The sequence below is a fragment of the Symphalangus syndactylus genome, chromosome 24 (assembly GCF_028878055.3).
Source record: "Symphalangus syndactylus isolate Jambi chromosome 24, NHGRI_mSymSyn1-v2.1_pri, whole genome shotgun sequence".
NCBI lineage: Eukaryota > Metazoa > Chordata > Mammalia > Primates > Hylobatidae > Symphalangus > Symphalangus syndactylus.
Window position 1 is genome coordinate 64,856,372 of NC_072446.2, and position 19,396 is coordinate 64,875,767.

Consider the following 19,396-nt stretch of genomic DNA (forward strand, 5'->3'; position numbering starts at 1 on the left):
TCAGTACATTCAGTGTCCTCTTATGCCATCTACCCATTTTCCTCGTGTTAGGCTGGAAACGAGAATAGCTCAGAAAATACAACAAGGCCAAAAGGAATTTAGTGGGAGGGAGGAGAGAAAGTCTAAAGGCCTGGTTGGTCCTGTACACCATCTATATACTGATGACTTGTCAGTAGAAGAGTTTGGGTGAATTGTGTTTCCTCTGAGCTGATCCTTTCATGAAGTCTTGCAAATTATTAAAATACCTATAAGTTAATTATTTATTTTGAGAATACAAGGGCTGCCCTTGATGCCTTAAATCAGCTCTTGACAAACATGACCCATGGGATAAACTCAGCCCATAGACTATTTTTGTAAATAATGTTTTATTGGAATACAGCCACACTCATTTGTTTATACTTTATCCATACCTGTTTTTGCTCTAAAATGGTAGAGTTGACTAGTTGCAACAGAGACTGTATGAACTGCGGAAGCTAAAATATTTATGATCTAACTGATCACTGTTTTATACTTTATATATGTCATTTGGTATAGACATATTTTTTATTCACTTATTTCTTGCTTTCTTCATGCAATCAATTAATTATAGGTATTTAATAATGAAAGCGATTAAGTAAATATTAAAGAAACAATACAATAAGAAACAAATTAAGTTTCTGTCCTTTTAAAACATACCTAATTTATCAATAGTCATCTTGTTGCAGTCATTTATCTACAAAATCTTTTAGAACTTTACTCTTACATTCTTATATGCTTGGCCTTCAGGGAAAAAAAAGAGAACTGTGTACACGACCTGCTCATGCGTTCCACTGTATTATGCCAATCAAATAAAATACATATAAATGGTAAAAATCATTCAATCTAAAGCTAAAGAGAACCATTATTTCTGGTCCTTCCTTTCTAGTCAATGTCATAAAGCTAGAGTTGGCGATAACTCTAAATTTTCTAATATGCAGGAATCTTTCCTATTAAGCTATCATAATAATATATGCATATATATGTAAATGCATATATAAACAACCCCAAAACATGAACATTTGTGGTATATTTCTAAATGTTTCAACATGCAAGGTATTTGGCAACTTTTCTCTCTTAGGATAACTGTTGGCAGAATATGTTTTCTCTTTTTGTAGTCTTAGCGTGGACAAAACAAGTAAATACAAGAGAGGTTTGGTGTGGGATTTCCTCACTTAAGGGGGAAGAAAAGATTCTAGTTGTAATTAAGTTTTAAGGCAGTTTGAAAATATACCCTTGTCCAGCTAGCTCAATCCTGGGCACTTCTGTCCTGAAGCTGTGATGTACATTGAAATCAAAATATGATTGATTTTGATTTTGAAGTAAACATTTTTTTTCTTAGCACACAGCAGCAAATCTGACACTTAAATATGTGAAAAACAGAAGCCAGAACAAACTCAAAATAAATATCAGTTACTAACAATTATAGATTAGGTAGTTCTGTTTCCACAAATCCTTAGCAAGGAGTATGCTCACAAAGCATGTAATTACACTAACAACTAACATGATAGATTTCTTAGACTCAAGGCCACACAACAAAATAATAATAATAACAATACTTTTATCTCTGAGGCACTGCTTTTCCACTGTTGGGATCTAAAATTCCTAAGTCAATATCTTATTTATTTGCTGAGAACCAACCCTTTCACTTTTCTAAATTATTCCATATTAGGATTTCATGAACTAGTAGATCAAGCTACTACTGCTTATGGAAAGCTGCTGGAAAGTGCAAACTAAAGTGCTGGAATTTTAATGCCATATTTTAGTGGAGTAAATGTATGGTAGAGGAAGATTAATTAGGTTTAAGACAGAAGGAGAGCCCAATTTAATTTTGCCCCATTACTCAACATGCCTGGAAATTATACTTAGTGTGTGGGATTCTTCCCCCGAGGGGAATAGCAGCAGAGCCTCCTTCCTACCCTGTCAAGCACAGGAAGCTGTGTAGTCTTTCTGTGCTCATCCTGTTCTATGCCCACAGAGGTCTGTTTGTGCCAGGACGGCTTTGCAAGGCAGTGGAAATTCTTTTCTGGCACAAGATTTGCAAGATATGGAATGGGCCTGTATGGTTAAGATACGTCAGCATGAAAATCCAGCTTTGACTGAAAAGTCTCAAAGAGGCTTAGGCTCCAATTCTGTGTCAGGAGGGAGAAGCAGAGAGAAATATATTGTCATATTCCAATTATTTCCAAGTAGATTCTTGCCTTTGCAATTCTGGTTCAGCCAAAGAAGAACTTCCAGAGCTGAATCAGGAAATGCTCCAGAAGAAACCCTATGCCAAAAATGTACCTTGCTTCTTCCCCTCTCAAGTTCCATGTTTATTAGCCCTGGAAAAGCCCTCTTTTTACCTATTGAAATTCTTTAAGCCCCAACTCTAACTCATTAATCCTTCCTTAGTCCTTTTCAATATCTGTCCTCTAAATTCTTAGAGTATATAGCCTGTGCCACAGAACTTGGCAGTGAAACTCCACAGCTTTACACCTTCCAACCTGCAGACTTTGAAAGACAGAAGCAAAACTCTGTGTGAGGTCAGACTCATCAACTGTGCCTACCAACAGAGGGCGTAGCAGTTGGAAAAGTGGTCTTTTGAACCAACCTCCTAGTATTTACTGGAGGATATTCTAGGGTTTGTCACTGTTCTTAGCCTATCTCTCATAGTAGAGCACAAGCTTTTGAGACCTGGAAGTAGTCTTTGTTAATAACTCGATTGTGTTGTGATATACAATTTCACTTCTGGTCTCCTTTCCCTTCCAATGCTTTTAAGTCCTTTCTGCTAACTCTAATGCCAGATGTCACCCATAGGCACAGTTCCTGAGCTAGTCTGAAGATCCCTGGAAACACTATGGTTCCTTGACAACAAGATGCCTTAAATTTTAAGATAAACTATCAGCCTAGTAATAATGAAAAAATGCATTGCAGTAAGTGTGCTTATTGATTATAAAATGAACTTCAATTTTTAAAATATTGTGTTGTGTGTGTGAGAGTTTTTTTTTTTTTTTTTAATGGTCACCATAGAACTGATAAATAAGGCCTATCAGGAACCTCACCACCAAATCCAGTGAAACTTGGAACTGAGTTGCTTTGATCACAGATGGACTTGTGGTCATGAGTCCCCAGGGTGGTAATAATTCTGCCTGCTGAAATATGAAGCCTTGTCTTAAGCTTTACAGTGGACGATTGGGGTTTTACTATTATTAATACTGCTTCCCTATAAAGCTAGATTTTCTCTTTGAATCCTGACTTGATTTAGTGAAGTTCTGTGCCTTTTCAGCTTGCCATGATCTTGTTCTTTTTTCCCTACTGGTTCTGTATTTTCCTCTCACAGGATTCAGAGAATTTATGCAAATGGGCAAGAGTCCCCAAAATATAAAAAGACTTTTTCACAATCATCTCTAAAGATTTCATTGTATTTCATACTATATTTCTATTACTTATTTAATTAATGTCTTTGTTGCTGGACATTTATAGTATATTCCCAAATATAAACAAAATGAAATAAAAATAGATTTCTCATTTTTCAAAAAAGTGAATTAAAAAAAAACCAATGTTTTGGCCCACTTGTCTCCATTTTTTTAGCTGTTCATCAATAGTTTCACACTTGATTGACCCAGTTTTCTTTTTTGAGTAAGTAACTATGTGGAATGTGTTTGTATGTCAAGGTTGCTGTTGTTATTGTTTGCATTTAGGCATAATTCCTTTGCAAACTTACTGAGAATTGAGACTACTAAGTAAAAGTATATGAACATATTTAAGGCCTTTTACAATTGTTTCTAAAATTTAAACCACTGTAGTTTCCCATTAAGTGTATATAAAAGTAGTAAGATGAGTCAGGTTATATTTTTCTAAGATTGTTTTCAAGTTTTTTCTGAAATTTCCGTTTTATTTGCAAGAGTGTTCGTAATATCTTAACAATGTCTGCATTATGTGTGTGATGGCCTCCTTGGCTTCCTGATGTTGATTATTTGTGCTTTCTTTTTTTTCCTTTTCTTAAAATTAATTTTCTAGATGTTTTAAAATTTTGTCTTTTCAATGAACCAGATTTTGGCAATGTTTATCTTCTCTGCCCTATTTTTATCATTTGAACTACTTTATTCTACTTTGTGAAAGTTTAGTAACTCCTTGTAATGAATGCAAATATCATTTGAATATTTGTCCCCACCCACATTTCATGTTGAATTGTAATCCCCAATGTTGGAGGAAGGGCCTGGCGGGAGGTGACTGGATCACGGGAGTGGAACCCACATGACTTCGTGCTGTCCTCGTGATAATGAGATCTCCTGAGATCTGGTCATTTAAGTGTGTGCTGGCTCCGACTTCTCTTGCTCCTCCTCTTACCATGTAAGACACCTGCTCCCCCATCACCTTCCACCATGATTGTAAGCTTCCTAAGGCCTCCCCAAAAGCAGATGCTGTGCTATGCTTCCTGTACAACCTGCAGAACTGTGAGCCAATTAAACCTCTTTGCTTATAAGTTACCCACTTCCTGGTATTTCTTTATAGCAATGCAAGAACAGACTAATACAAATACCTAGTTTGTGCATTTCAGCCTCTTTTTTACTGTATTGATTTTTCCTTGCAATTCTATTAACTACTGAGCAAGATAATATGCTAAATTCTGAGTGGCTGTTTTTGGTTGGTTTGTTCTTTCAATTCCTGAAACAGATGTGTTAAAAGTCTCTTATATGAGTGTAGTTTTGCATATATCTTCTTTTGATTCTCTTATTGTCCACGTCTTCTTGTGGTTCCATCAATTTTTGATTTATATGCTGTGAATCTCTATCATTAGGTGCATGGATACGTAAAATCATTACATCTTCTTGTGAGTTGAAGTTGTTATCATTATAAAGTGACTATACCTTTTGCCTTAAATCTATTATGTTTAGTGTTACTATTGCTACACCACCTTTCCTTTGTTTTACACTCAAATAATATATATTTTTCCAAGCTTCTATTTCTGTATTATTTTTATTGTTAGATCCAGGGACACGTAGGATGTATACTACACAACTTCAGGGAACACCGCCCTCATAAACTAGAACATGAATTCCCCACTTCCAGTGATTATAGGTGTACCGGATTTCACAGGAATTTTCCCTAATCCAAGCTAATATTCTTTACTTTTAATTATTCAGTCTATTTGCATTTAAATGATTACTAATACATTTGTGTTTAAAATATACCGTCTTACTTTTTATTTTTCTCTAACTATTCTATTGTATTTCCTTTCCTTCTTGTAATATTTCAGTTTGAATGTTTTTATTCTAATTTTTAAATATTAATTTGAAAATCATACCTTACAAGTTAAAACATCAATATACATCAAAGTAGAAAATTAATCAATACTTCAATTTTCCCTTAGAAAAGACAAAGTCCTTAGAACTTTTCAACTCATTTTTATCACATTCAAGTAAATCTGTTAATGTTGTTTTGCATTTAAATTCTGTCTTAATCTTTAATACTTTATTATCATGTTTAATTATCATTATTTTGTACATTTTATTAGACTTACCCACATATTCACTTTGTTCCCTCTTCTTCATTCCCTGTTCACTTTGGATCTTCTCTCTGGATTCAACTTGATTCTGCCTCAAGAACATTCTTTACTATTTCTTTTAGTGTAGGTTTGCTGGTGGCAAATCCGCTCACTTTTTGTTTGTCTGAAAATAATCTAAGTTTCTTCTTCACTTGGAAGGCAATTTTCACTGGATATAGATCTTCAGGATGACATTTACCCTCTTCAGCACATTAAAGTCACCATTCCATTGCTATTGGCATTCACTGTTGCTATTAAGTTAGCTGTCAGTCATTTCTTTAAAGATGATCTGTTTTTCTTTTGCCTATTTTCAAGATTTTTCTTCTTCATTAGAATTCTGCAGTTTCATGATAGAAAGATTAGGTGTAAATGTCTTTTTATTTGCCCTTCTAGAGATTTATTAGCTTTTTAAAAAATCTCCAGATTCTGTCCTTAATCAGTTCTAGAAAATTTTTATTTATTATCTATTCAAATATTATCTCTCCATTATACTCTTATTCTCTCCTTTACAGAATCAAATTAAGGGTATATTAGTTCTTCTCAATCTATCCTTTTTCCCTCTTGACCTTCTGTATTCCATCCACTGTCTCTCCATGCAACATCCTAAATAATTTATTCTAACGTTTCTTGCAGTTCTAATTCTTTCTTGGATTGCATCTAATATGCATTTAAACTTATACTTTAAACTTTTAATTATTATATTTTTTATTTCTAGAAATAATACTTTTTAATTTTTAAAAGGAGTAACCAATGGGATAGAAATATTACTTTGAAAAATATGCTAGATCACTTCTTAAACTTTTCTATTCTCCGTAAACATTTTCAAATGTGGCTTTAAATCTTTAAATCTAGCAAACAGATTGTTCTGTAATGTGCCTAATAATTCTAGAATATGACAATCTTGGCGTTTGTTTTCTTTTCTTTCACTCTTCATTTTTATTTTCAGTTTTCTGCTGGTTCTTCCTCACAGTTCCTTGTTTCCGTGGGTACTTGGATTTATTTGACTTTGTGTTTCTCATTTTATTTGAAAATTATTTTTTAGAAGTATTTTAAGGCTATGACAATGTTATCCTTCTTTAGTCAAGATGAGTATTATTTCTTTCATCTACTCATTGTTACTACCAATGCTGGTACTACTCTAAATTAAAATTAACTCTGTGCGTGTGTGTTTCTTTTTTTCTAAGGAGGCACCAAGGAATTGCAGATTTGTTGGCAAATCCATCTAAGTTCCACCTTATTTCTTCTTCACTTTTGTTCTGATGGTACAATCGTTTAATGCCTAACTGAAGTTGATGATTCCTCAGCCTTAGAAAACTCTGAGTTTAATTTATTTCTCTTTTTTCTCCTCAGTGCTAAAGTTCCCAAAACCAATGTTCACATTTCTCAGTTTTGACAATTGTCTTTATGGTAAAATCAAACTTCGTTTTCTGTTTATCTTTTGAGTTGCATCTTTCTCTACAATTTCTATCTTATGAGTTATTTAACACTTCATATTTATCCTTTAAAATAGTTTATGCAGAATTTTAAAATTATTTTTAGCAGAGAGATTAATATGAATAACCTAACTTTCAGTAGAAGTACTCCAATTAAGCTCTTCACAAGTTAACAGCATTACTCCTTTTCTTCTTTCCTATAAGTGACCTTTGAGATAGCTTTTTATTTATCTTTTCTTAACAGCTCTCCAAAAATGGAATAGATTGCTTCCTGAGTGAATGAACTATGAACCATATAAAATAATCACTCCTTGACTGATAAGATCTCAGAGAAATCATAAAAAAGGTTCGTATCATAAACAAAAGGTTAAACTAAATGACTTCTGAAATGCTCCCTAAACAAAAAAAGGAGATTCTTTTTTCTACCTTAATATTGATTTCTAATAAACTATATTTTCTTTTTATACATTGTAAAAAGAAATGAGAACCTATCACTTCTCTATTTCATTAATATTTCTATTTGATTTTACTTTCTATTTTGTCTTGAATAATTGTCCTATTTAAATTCTTTACATGTAATTCTTCCTCTTAAACTATTTTGTAAATGAAGAATGGCTTTATGTATACATTTTAAGTCTCTCATAACCTCCAACCACTATATTTATTCATTATTAAACCTCTGAAAACTGAGGCATTGTATTTGAGTTGAAAATATTCGTAACAAATGATTAAGGCATTGATTTTCTGTGTGCTTCACACACATAATTTTATCTAATCTTCATAAAAACTCTATGACATATAAGTTGTTATAACTTTCATTTTGTAAATGAGAAAATTAAGGATTACGGCGCTAATGTATCCAGACCCAAAACAGAAAGTGGTAGAAACTGGAGTTTGGTTTCAGGATGCTCAGCTCCAGAACTCTCATTTTTAACCACTTCACTATACTACAGTTTCAAAAGTGGTTGAGGTAATTGCTTAACTAGTATTTTCAAAATAATAATAATAATAAAACAATGAAAAATGGTAAACAGCAGTTAAAGAGAATCAGGCCTTTTTGGCGATAGAATGGAAACATTCATTCCTTGTAGTCAATAACCTGTTCTGTGCGTGTTTGTGTTTGTGTGTGTCTGTGTTTGTGAGTGTGCATGATGGTGATGTTTTGTCTCTTTTTCTTTAACAATTTCTTCTTGTAAAATCATATTTTCTCATTCTATTATTCTCAATGTGCTGTGAAAATGGCTATGCAGGAAGGCCCTATGCCCCTTCCTGACTGCTGCAGCCCCACTTTCTCTCCCTCAGTGTCTCCTGAATGACATTTTCTGTGCAGTTCCAGCAGTTCAGCGTGCTCTAACCTTGATAACACCTGCATCAAGAATGGAGGGAGTGTGCTGAGCCAGGCCCAAGCAGGCAGGCTTTGGCTATCAATGCTTCCTCTAGAAGTTGGCTTCTTTTTCTGGCTTATGTGTTCTTTTCCATTTCTGGCCTCATTCCTCCTTGCCAGCCAGCCCTCCGTCTGTTCACATGTCATGTGGATCCTTTATTGAACTTGGACAGTTCTTGTTAGCTGCATGATCATCATCGATGACAATAGTTCTACCAGGCCATTAAGGTTATAGGATTGCAGTCTTGCCATGCTCCACAAACATTGAAGTGCCTTTCTGTTGCATGTGCAATAGCCAAAGCTTGCCACCATTCTTTTTGACCACAAGTGAATTCCAGGGATGTCCTTGTTGTGTAGAAAATGAATGGAGGCTCACTATGGGTAACCTCTCATCCAAAATTATCAGCAGCAGTGCCCCATCATCAGGAGACACTTCAGAGCCCTGAACTGGGGACACGGTAGCAACTTTAACACCCAAATCCTACATCATCCTTCAGAATTAGGATCTGGCAGATGCCTAAAGGAGTAATGCCTTACAGATTTAGGATAGCTCATGAGAAAGCAGACTAGCTCCTTCTGGATTTGGGACAGAAGGTACAAAGACTCAATGAGGAAGAGAAAAAGTATTGCTTGGATTCCTAAAGCATGCATTATTTTCTACCCTCTTATATTATTCTTTCTGTCTCTCTCATCTTTGTGAAGAATTAGAGAAGATTATATGGGACGGTGAGGAGGGCAATATTATTATTACAATTATTTCTTCTTTTCTTTCTCCTGCAAAACTCAATGTAGCACCAGCTACATAATCTCATAAAACCACAGAATGACAGACTTGGTAGTTTCTTTAAAATGTGTCTAATTCAACCCTTCACTTGCCATATGAGAAAATCAACCCAGAGAAATTAATGACTTTGTTAAGGTTACATGATTTTCTTGTGGCAGCATAGATGTAAAAATATAGCTCTTTAGACTTCAGGTCCAGCAGGTGCTTGCTAAAGTTCTGATACTAGAAGTATTAAGCATGTAAAGAATTGCAAGCCCTGAAATGCTGCCTCCTTCCCACAGTGACCATGGATGAGTGACACTTTACTGGGCACGTCATGGTGATTCTTTATGTCTCCATATCAATCCTTGAAATAGGTAACCAGGGGAGTGACCTACATACCCTTCATCCCACTCCAATATAGTCTAGAAAAAGATCAAGTCACCTAGTATTTATTCACATGCCTCCTTCTCAGAGAGGCCTTGCCTAGGGACCCTTTATGAAAAAGAAGCAACCCTTCCCCTCAATTCTCAATATTTGGCATCTGCTTCTTAATTTTTCTCCATAGCACTATGTATTACCTAATGCATTATAGATTTGTTTATTGTTTGTTTCTTTCTCCCAAATGTCAAAATAACCCAAAATGTAGAAGTTGCTTGAGAATAACTGAGAAAAATTCCCTACTAATGTCAGGGCTGTCTGGTATTAACTTAAGAGTGCCATAGAAAAACAAAATGGGTTCTTATGCAAAGTGAGTGGGAGTGAGGAAAGAAAGAGATAATGAAGGTAAAGCCAAATGAAGGAGTGAAAAATCACGTAAGATAAAGGGCACTATCAGACTGGCTTACTAGCAAAGATGTAAATGAGTGACCAAAGAAAAAAAAAAGTAAGACTTGGAAAGAGAACATTAAGCAAAGGCAACTGCATCAGTTATTTATTGCTGAGATAATAAATAACACACATAACAAACCAGCCCCAAACTCTGGCTCAAAGCAATAAGATTTATTGAGTTTTTGTGTCTGTAGTTTTGTGATTTAGCTTGGGCTCTGCTGGGCCCATTCATATTTCAGGGGTCAGTTAAATTATTTATTTTCCACTTCAGCTTTCCCTTCCCCAACCTACAACTGCCTATTTATTCGTGTTAAAGACATTGTGATCCTATTGGACCCAAATCTCAGATGTCCTCTCAAACTTGAGACAGCAGAACCAATAATTTCCCCCACCCCACTGAAGTGGCTGGCACCAGTGTGCACCTGGTGGGCCTGCATGTCCCTGGGACTACCTTTTAATCAGGCCAGAACCCTAAATAGGTCCCACCATCCAGTCACCAGCATCCCTCAGTAGCCTTCGGCTTGATATAGAGCTGGTCATTATTTAGAAAGGAAAAAAATTCATGTAGGCCTCTGTGTCTCCTCTCTGCATGCTTATTATTGTAGGTGCAAAATAAAATACGAAAAAGGAAAACCAAAGGCTTGCTCATCCTCTATGACTCTACAGGGGAATTCCAATCACATACAGAACACCCTGTCCCTTCCTCCTACCTTTTCCACCCAGCAGAGGAGGAGGAACTGGCCTTGGGGAGGGAATCATTTTCCTGTTCCACTATCTGTAAGCACATTTTCCAGATCAGTCCTGACTTTCCAATTTCAGAAATCCTCCACATCCAAATGAGCTCCAGTATTGGATCAGCCTCACAATGGACTTCCTACTTCTCATAGGTAAAATGTTCGTCTGCCTGAAAAGAAGCGGTAGGGAGAACACGCACACTGTTGGCCAATAAACAGAGCTGCGCTCATGGCAGCTTAGGGGGGCAGGCAGTTATTTTCCATGGGCTGTTAAACAGGAAACCTCGCTGCAGTTAATGTAGCAGGAGAGTTTGGCTAGTCTCTTGAAATAAACTTTTGAGAGCCCTTAAGATAACTGTCGCTCACCTTCCAGACTCATTAATCATTGGCAAACTGAAGCTATCCAGTTAGGAGGAAATGAAGAGGGGGCTGTAGAATTCATGTCAAACAAATCATGCTCTTGAACTGGCACCAAACTCCAGAAACTCCAGTGAGAGGCAAATTGTAAGCCAAGGTGCCAAGTTAAATCCTAGCACTGTGATTGTGTGTGTGTGTGTGCGTGCACATGTGTGTGTGAGAGAGAGACAGAGACAGAAAGACAGAGAAATATAGATTGTGTATACTCTATAGAAGTATAGTGTGTGTGTGTGTGCATGTGTGTGTGTGAGAGAGAGAGAGAGAGGAGGGGAAGAGAGAGGATTGAAGACTAAAGAAATAACATGCCTCTAAGATCAAACACCTAAGACCTTAACTCTCAATTCGCTTTCCTTTACTCCCATCTCCAATGAGAATATATTACCCTGTCTGGGGGAAATAGAGTGAAAAGGTGGGAGAGACACAAAAAGAAATAAAGCTACAGAGTCCTGTGTTCCTGACTTCCTTAGAGAGCAAGGTAGATCTTGAAGGACTTCATTTTTCTCCATTAACTTTTATGAAGCCTGACTTGGCTGTAATGTTTTGTAAATGCCAGCCAGTTTCCAGCCAGGCTTTTCCAAGTGCGTCTAATTGCCCACTTTATCACAGGCACTATCAGGTAAATGGTGTTCCACCTCCGCTGGGCCTGCCTGAGGTTGACACTCAGGACTTGTCAGGCAATGGATCACAGAGCCAGCGTGAGGGCCCCTCGCCCTGCATTCCTGCATGGGGGTGACAGTAAATTATGACATCTGCCAGGAAGATCAGAACACGGCTGTGCTACCGGATGCACCTAAGCTACACAACTAGGAAGGCTTTTAGAATGTGACTAGAGATGTGTCTGAAAGCTCTTAAAGGGACAAAGAGCCTCTTTCCCCAGCAACAGTGCAGCAGAGATGATCCCTGAACATTTACTTTTCCCTTTGATGATGCTTAATGACCTATTTTTATGTTTGAGTGAATAACGCTGCCTTGCAGTTGTAAAGGGATCCAGAGTTTAAGTTGCACTTATATCCAACCTCCCAAGATCCTCAGAACCACCCAGAGGAACAGTCAGCATCATGCCCATTGTCCAGGATAAAAAAAAAAAAAAAACTGAGATTGCAGCAGTCTGAGTGATTTGGCTTGGGTCAAAAAGAACATGACAGTGCTGTGGCTAGGCCTCAAACCTAGATCTCAAACCCCAAAATATGTGTTGTTCGCTTTACCAAGATTTTTCCCTCCAAAAGTGTTACTGCTTATTGTAGCTTTGGGATTATGGATTATATTGTTGTACACGTATAGCTTCTATCTTACATCTTCACAGGGCTGACACTGAAGCTTAATATCAAAACAAAACCAAATGTTTTAAAAAAGAACAAGAAAGCACACCAAAAATCAAGAGGCAAAGATGAAATAATCTCATTTCAGTGAATTTTCGCACAAAAAATTGTCAACCTATAAGTTTGTAAAGAGAAAAGGAGGTAGGTTCATAGGCTTAAATACCATAAATACTGACCTAAAATGGCCAAACAACTCTATTTGGCTATAATACAAATCGCCCATTGGAGGCCTGAGGCTCAACATTCAAGATTGTATGCCTGGCACCTTGACTTGTAAATGAGAGACATATTTTGACTTATCAACTCTACACAAAAAGTGGATGATGCAAAGGCACCAAATTTGAATTCATTCCCTTCATGATGTCTTATTTGTTGATGACCCTGAGCAAGTCATCTAACTTCTCTGGGCATAAATTTCTCATCTTAAAATATGGATAAAACTACTTAGTTTGTAGAACTGTAGTAAGGACTAAATGAGATAGTGGATACGTAAGCACTTGGTAAATTATACAGTAAAATTATTTTCAGTTGAAATCACCTGGTATTTATTGAAATTTGTGCCATGCCCTTGGAGATTAAAAAAGAAAGAGTCAGTACTGATTTTATTCTGCATTCAGCCATCATTTATTGAGCACTTGGTATATGCAAGGTGCTCTAATAACAACACTGGGATCCTCTAAATAGAATACTACATGATCATGGACAGTAGAAGTTCAGTTGGTCAAGGTCAAAGCTACTCCAGATGTATAGATAGGTCTATATTTCTTTCTTCCAAAATTTATTGAATAGCCACTGCTATAAGAAATTTATAAAATAATGTCTAATGTATGGTGTGTGTGTGTACATGCACACAAATACAAATAAACAGATTATATTACATTGAGATATATGTCATGATGAAATAATTTTATGAGCCTATTTAAATGATAAAATTTTCTGAAAAAGAAGTTCCAGAAATTTTAATATAGGCATTTTGTTCTACACCTGGAACTATTTACACATAAATGCCAAATATTTCCTAATAATAGTTCAACATATAATGGCTCACATAATGTTTTTCCTCACCGTAGATTTTGGCATTATTGGAGAGAAGTAAATAAATGGATACACTCAAGTGACCAGGGAATGGAAAAGCTGACAAGTCATTGTAAGCTTGTATGACTGGTAGAATGAGGTTGGTTCACCACAATTAGAAGCCATAAGAATCCTAGCAGAAAAATATGAATGGATATGGCATCTTATAGCCTTTCTTGAGTCACAGTCAATATTTCAAAACACTAATAAAAAACCACCTCAAATACCTACTGAAGATTTTGAAATACAGTGTGTGTGTGTGTGTGTGTGTGTGTGTTTTAAAGATTAAGTGGTTTCCTTGCCATTCACTCTCAAGTTGCAATCCTGAGGTACTTAACTACCACCCCTGTCTCCCTTCTATTGGCTAAACCTTCCCCAAAACGATTATTATTATTAATTATAAGATATGTAGAAAATATATTGTCAATGCTGACAATTGGTGTGGCTCAAGTAGGAATGTGAATATAGTTAATATGCAGTATGTTTTATACTCTATTGTAAACATTTGTTTGAAGTTCTACTAAAAATTTACTTGTCTGGTTCTCAGTTAAGATACATTGCGGACATTATTTTCATGCTAAAGCACAGGCTCCTGTGAATCTTGTCACTTAGGAGGCTGGTATTTCATTGAAAACATTCCACCCCAATCCACAACTGCCCATGTCCTTCATTGCAGTTAACACATCACGAGAAACACAATGGCATGACCAGAATGGAGGCTTTAGTTTTTCAAGTGGTTTGAAAAACATTGTCCGTTGATTCTTTTATGAGGGTTCCATAATTTCTTGGGTTTTCCAACTGCTTTTTGATCACTGTCCCTGCCAGCTGCTCTTCTCAGACAGAAACTGGGATACTTGACAGTGGTTGTGGTAAATTAATAAGGGGAAAAAAAATAAACAGAAGGCCCTTTTCCCATGTTTTCTTTCTTTCTTTTTTTTTTTTGTTTTTTAACTTTGCAGACCTGTTCACTCTAGAGTTAATTTGGAGCTTGCAGTGCAGGAACCCTGTGTGGCTTCGGTCATTTATCATTTTCTTCTGATGTTGTTTCTTCCTTAGAGAGTGCACAAGTGAGACTCAGCAGGCAAGTGAATGGATGGTCCTCTCCAGGTTCCCACATTTTTCCAGGACATCTGGCTCGCTGGATGCAAAGACAAAGCAAAACTTTCTAGGATTTGTACAGTCCAATCCCTTAGGTTTAATATCATCTAAATTAATAATAGGCAAAGTCTTTCTATAAATAGCTGTCTAGTAAATATTTTTCGCTTTGCAGGCCATATGGTCTCTGTCACAGTTACTCTACTCTGCCTTTGTAGTATAAAAGTAGCCATAGATAATATATCAACAAATATATTGGCTGTGTTCCAATAAAGCTTCATTTATGGACACTAAAATTTAAGTTTCATATAATTTTCATATGTCATAATTTTTTTGTTTTGATTTTTTTCCAACCATTTAAACATGAAAAGCATTCACACAGCCGTCAGGCAACAAACAGTGATTAGATTTGGCCCACATGCAAGGGTTTGCTAACCCCTGGTCTAAATGCTCAGTTCTTCAAATGTATGTCTTGAGCCAATACCTAATACTTGGACCTCACAATTGATTCCTGATATCTCTATTTGTCCCTCAAAAACCTTTAGTGTCCAACATTCTCTTCTCTCACTGCTTTTTTTGTCTACATCTTCCCCATCTGAGAAAAATACTTCCACGTCTTTCATAGTTGTTACATTTAGAAAACTGCTAACTATGCTTGAGGGCTCTTTTCTTATACTCCACATCTAGTTTATCACTGAATTCTATGGATTCTTTTCCCAAAACAAACCTGAAATCTATTTATTTCTCTCCATCCAAGTAATAGATAAGAGTAGCTAATCCTGTAATAAATGTCCAGTTGCAATTTCCCCTTTTCTGTCGTGTGTGTGTGTGTGTGTGTGTGTGACGGAGTTTTGTTCTTGTCACCCAGGCTGGAGTGCAATGGCACAATCTTGGCTCACTGCAACCTCTGCCTCCCAGGTTCATTTCTCCTGCCTCAGCCTCCTGAGTAGCTGGGATTATAGGCTCCTGCCACCACACCTGGCTACTTTTTTTATTTTTAGTAGAGATGGAGTTTTGCCATGTTGGTCAGGCTGATCTCCAACTCCTGACCTCGGGTGATCCGCCCACCTAGGCCTCCCAAAGTGCTAGGATTACAGGAGTGGGCCACCATGCCTGGCCCTTTTCTGTCTTTTCTATTAGCTAAATCATTGCAAAATAAGTTATTGTCATTGGTTCTGAGATGAAACTGTGCGATCAATACAGACAAAATATGTAAATAAAATAGAAGTCTCCACTCTGGCCTTCTCTTGGTGCATTTTGCCATGCAGCGTCTGAAGTGAACATGCTAAAGCTTTAGTCATATAATTGCTCTGTTGGCTTCCCTTTCTCCCTGACCCCCAAAATAATCCAAACTCCTAGTTACGTCCTACAAGAATCCACCTGAGATGAACTCCACTTTCATATCCATCTCCCCACCACCCAAGACTGCTCCCACCCTTACTCACTGTACTTCAACCCAATGCTGGCCTCCTTCTGTCCCTGCTGTAGAAGTCACTCTTTCCTGGGTCAGTGCCTTCTGCTCTCTCTTTTCTCTGACTGGGAGGTCTTTTCCCAGTTCCTGGCATGGCTGATTCATTCTTATCCTTTAAAATTCAACCCAATTGTTACTTTTCTTACTCACTCTATCCAAAAGAGTCATCTTTGTCTTCACCCGGATAAATTTCTTTAGGGGATGTGCCCCAATATTTAATAGTTTTGATTGTCCCTTTTTAAAGCCAGTTCATTATCTGTCTTCCGTGTAGAATGTAAGTGACGTTGAGTGTAGATAATTGTCTGTTGGATTCACTGTATCCGAAGACCCAGTCTAGCACTGACTAGCTACCTAGTAAGTATTGAACAAACGGCTAATAAATGAATCTATCGATTAAAAGTTTTAGATCAATGTTGTGGCATAATTTTTTAAATTTATGCAAAGTTTCTTTTGAAATATAAATTATACTCAGAGAAATGCATCAATCATGGTACTCTTTATTTTAGCTTTACAGCTTTGTTGCATTTTTCAATTTTCTACAAGAAAAAAACGTGAATTACTTTTGTTATTAGAAATAACAGAAATGCAAATATTAATAAAAGGAAACTCCATCCTACTAAAATTTTTGTCTAATTTTCTAAATTGCATCCTTGAAATCTGCATGATTACAGTGGAATATGGAAATGTTCCGTGTCTAAGATAAGGGAAAAGGTGATACACCATCAGAATGTTGGCATTGAAAAAAACTGTTAAAGACTAATTTATCCTTCAAATGGAGCTCTGGAAGTGTTGGTGGGGGTTGGTTGAATAATTAAAACATCATTTAATTTGAAAGATTATGAAGTGACAGAGGTGATAAAATGTGCATGGATGGGGCTGTGGCATGGGTTGAAATCCTAACCGTGTCTTTGTGGCTTGTAGAATGTCACCTCTGAGTCACAACTTCCTTCTCTGTAAAATAGAGCTCCAAAGTAACTTCTCACTGGGGTATTTTAAGACTTGGAAATATTTATAAGGACCTGGTAGAGAATATAACACAACCTTGATATTTAAAAACTAAGTATCAAACTACGTGTCATAAGTATTATTTTTAAAGGAGAAGTTTCACAATGTAGAAATGTTTTGTATGTTTGCAAAAATAATAAATAGATAAATATAAATCTAGCTTGAGAAGGATCTTGGCTATCACCAAGTTTCTAAGACAATGTTTTTCTCATTATGTTCAGAATCCTTGCTAAACGTGTAAGCCAATATTTACTACACTATGCTGCAATAACCAACAGCTTCCAAAACCCAGCAACTCCGAGCTACAAAGGTTTATATCAGTTACTTTCTTCTTTGCCTCATATTTGGGCTACGGAAGCTGCACATTAACTGCAAATCTGCTTGATACACATTCTTCATCCCAGAATCCAAGATGTAGAATCAGCCCTTCTTTGGGACATACCCTTCTCATAGCAAAAGAAAAATGGAGATGATTGAATCATAAATGACATAAAACTATAGATATGGCATGCATTACTTTAGCCACATTCCACTGATGAAAGCAAGTCACACGGGCAGAGTGATGTTACTGAGCTAAGGAAGTCCTCCCTCCAGGGGAAGTCACTGCAATTCGCATGGCAGCAAGTTGAGGGTTATAATTTTCTCACAAGAGGAGACTGAATAATGGGTATAATACAACAATAGACCACAATGACCTGGTTCTTTTTGCTTCTAAAATTAAAGGGGAAAGAAGAATGTTCTCTAGAGTTATGTATAGACTGATTCCTCGATGTGAAATAAACCAGTATTTAAAAATAAAACATTGCTTTGCAGAACGAATGGGTTAAGATGTTTAGCATAATGGAAAATGCTGATTTTTAAGTAGCAATTTAAATAGCACAGTCTGGGAATACAGTTTCCAATGATTGATATGGTTTTAATAGGGCTGGTCAAATAGGCGGATTTAGTGTTAGACTGATGCGTCTGGGAAACGTTGATCATCATTCTCCGTAGACAGCAACCAGCTCTCAGAACTGCGGTCAGCATGATTACATTGAGCCCTGGGCTAAAGCATTTTCAGTCTCCTTTATTCAAACCACAATATATTGATTAAATATTTGCTTAGGGTTTATTAGATTTGGTCTACCCAGAGTTGTCTATATTAATAGCCATCAGATTAAATTTATCTTTTCATGCACTCAGTCATCAGCAAACCGTGGAAAATTCCTTTTGTCTCCTGTATTACTTGCTTTGCCACCATTAAAATCAGATAACTTATTTCAGCTCCACAAGTGGTACCTGTCTTATGGGTCCACATTTGAGGCTGACTTTATACCACTTAGAAAGAAATGAAACAAGTGAAGGGTACAAAGTTTCAGTTATCAATACTGACAATTGGTGTAGCTGAAGTCAAAGGATAAATATAGTTAATATGCAGTATGTTTTATACTCAGGATTAATAAGTTCTGGAGATCTATTGTAGAGCATGGTGACCACAGTTAATAATAATGTATTCTTTGCTTGAAAATTGCTAAAAAAGTAGATTTAACCAGAAAAAAAAAAAAAGTATTTGAGGGGATGAATATGTTAATTAGTTTGACTTAATCATTTTACTATGTACTCATATATCAAAACATCAAACATCATGTTGTACACAATACATGTATACATTTTTTATTTGTTAATTATACCTTAATAAAATGGAGGCAGGGGAAGAGAGTATGAAACAAAATGAGTCTTCTTATTCTCATTTTGAAATAAAGAAACTGACATTCCAGGAGCAAAGCCTTGCCTTCTAATCCTGAGTTTGTAACAGGAAGACAAGAAAGCTGCCCTTGTCTTCACAAAACCAGCGCGTACCAGTATTACTTGATGTTTCAGTTTCCGTGGAATTCCATAGTGGTGGAAATTTAAACAATTTTATCACAGAAAAGCAACAGCTTTTTCAAAGAAAAGAATTAGTCAAGACAGTTTTCCCCTCAGACAGTCAATTTGTGATATTTTATATATTTGTGTGTGTCCATGGTTCCTGGCTTATAACTCCCACAATCCTTGCCATGGTCTTTCATTATAATGTTGGAGCACTTCAGGCCTCAGGAAACAAAATCTCTCTCTCTCTCTCTCTTTCTCTGACCTTCTTCTGTCCCCCTTTCACCTGCCCAAGGCAGGACTCTAATCTGATTGTGAGTCAAAGGACCCTCATTCCAGCCAGAGTTCTGCCCCAGACCCTAGAGGAAGGAATGCTACCCAAAGGGGCCAAGAAAGTCTGAACAGACAAGCTTTGCTGGGTTTAAATCATGCACTTTTTGTCCAGTCATGGTTCTACATGGTTGTCAATTATACCTG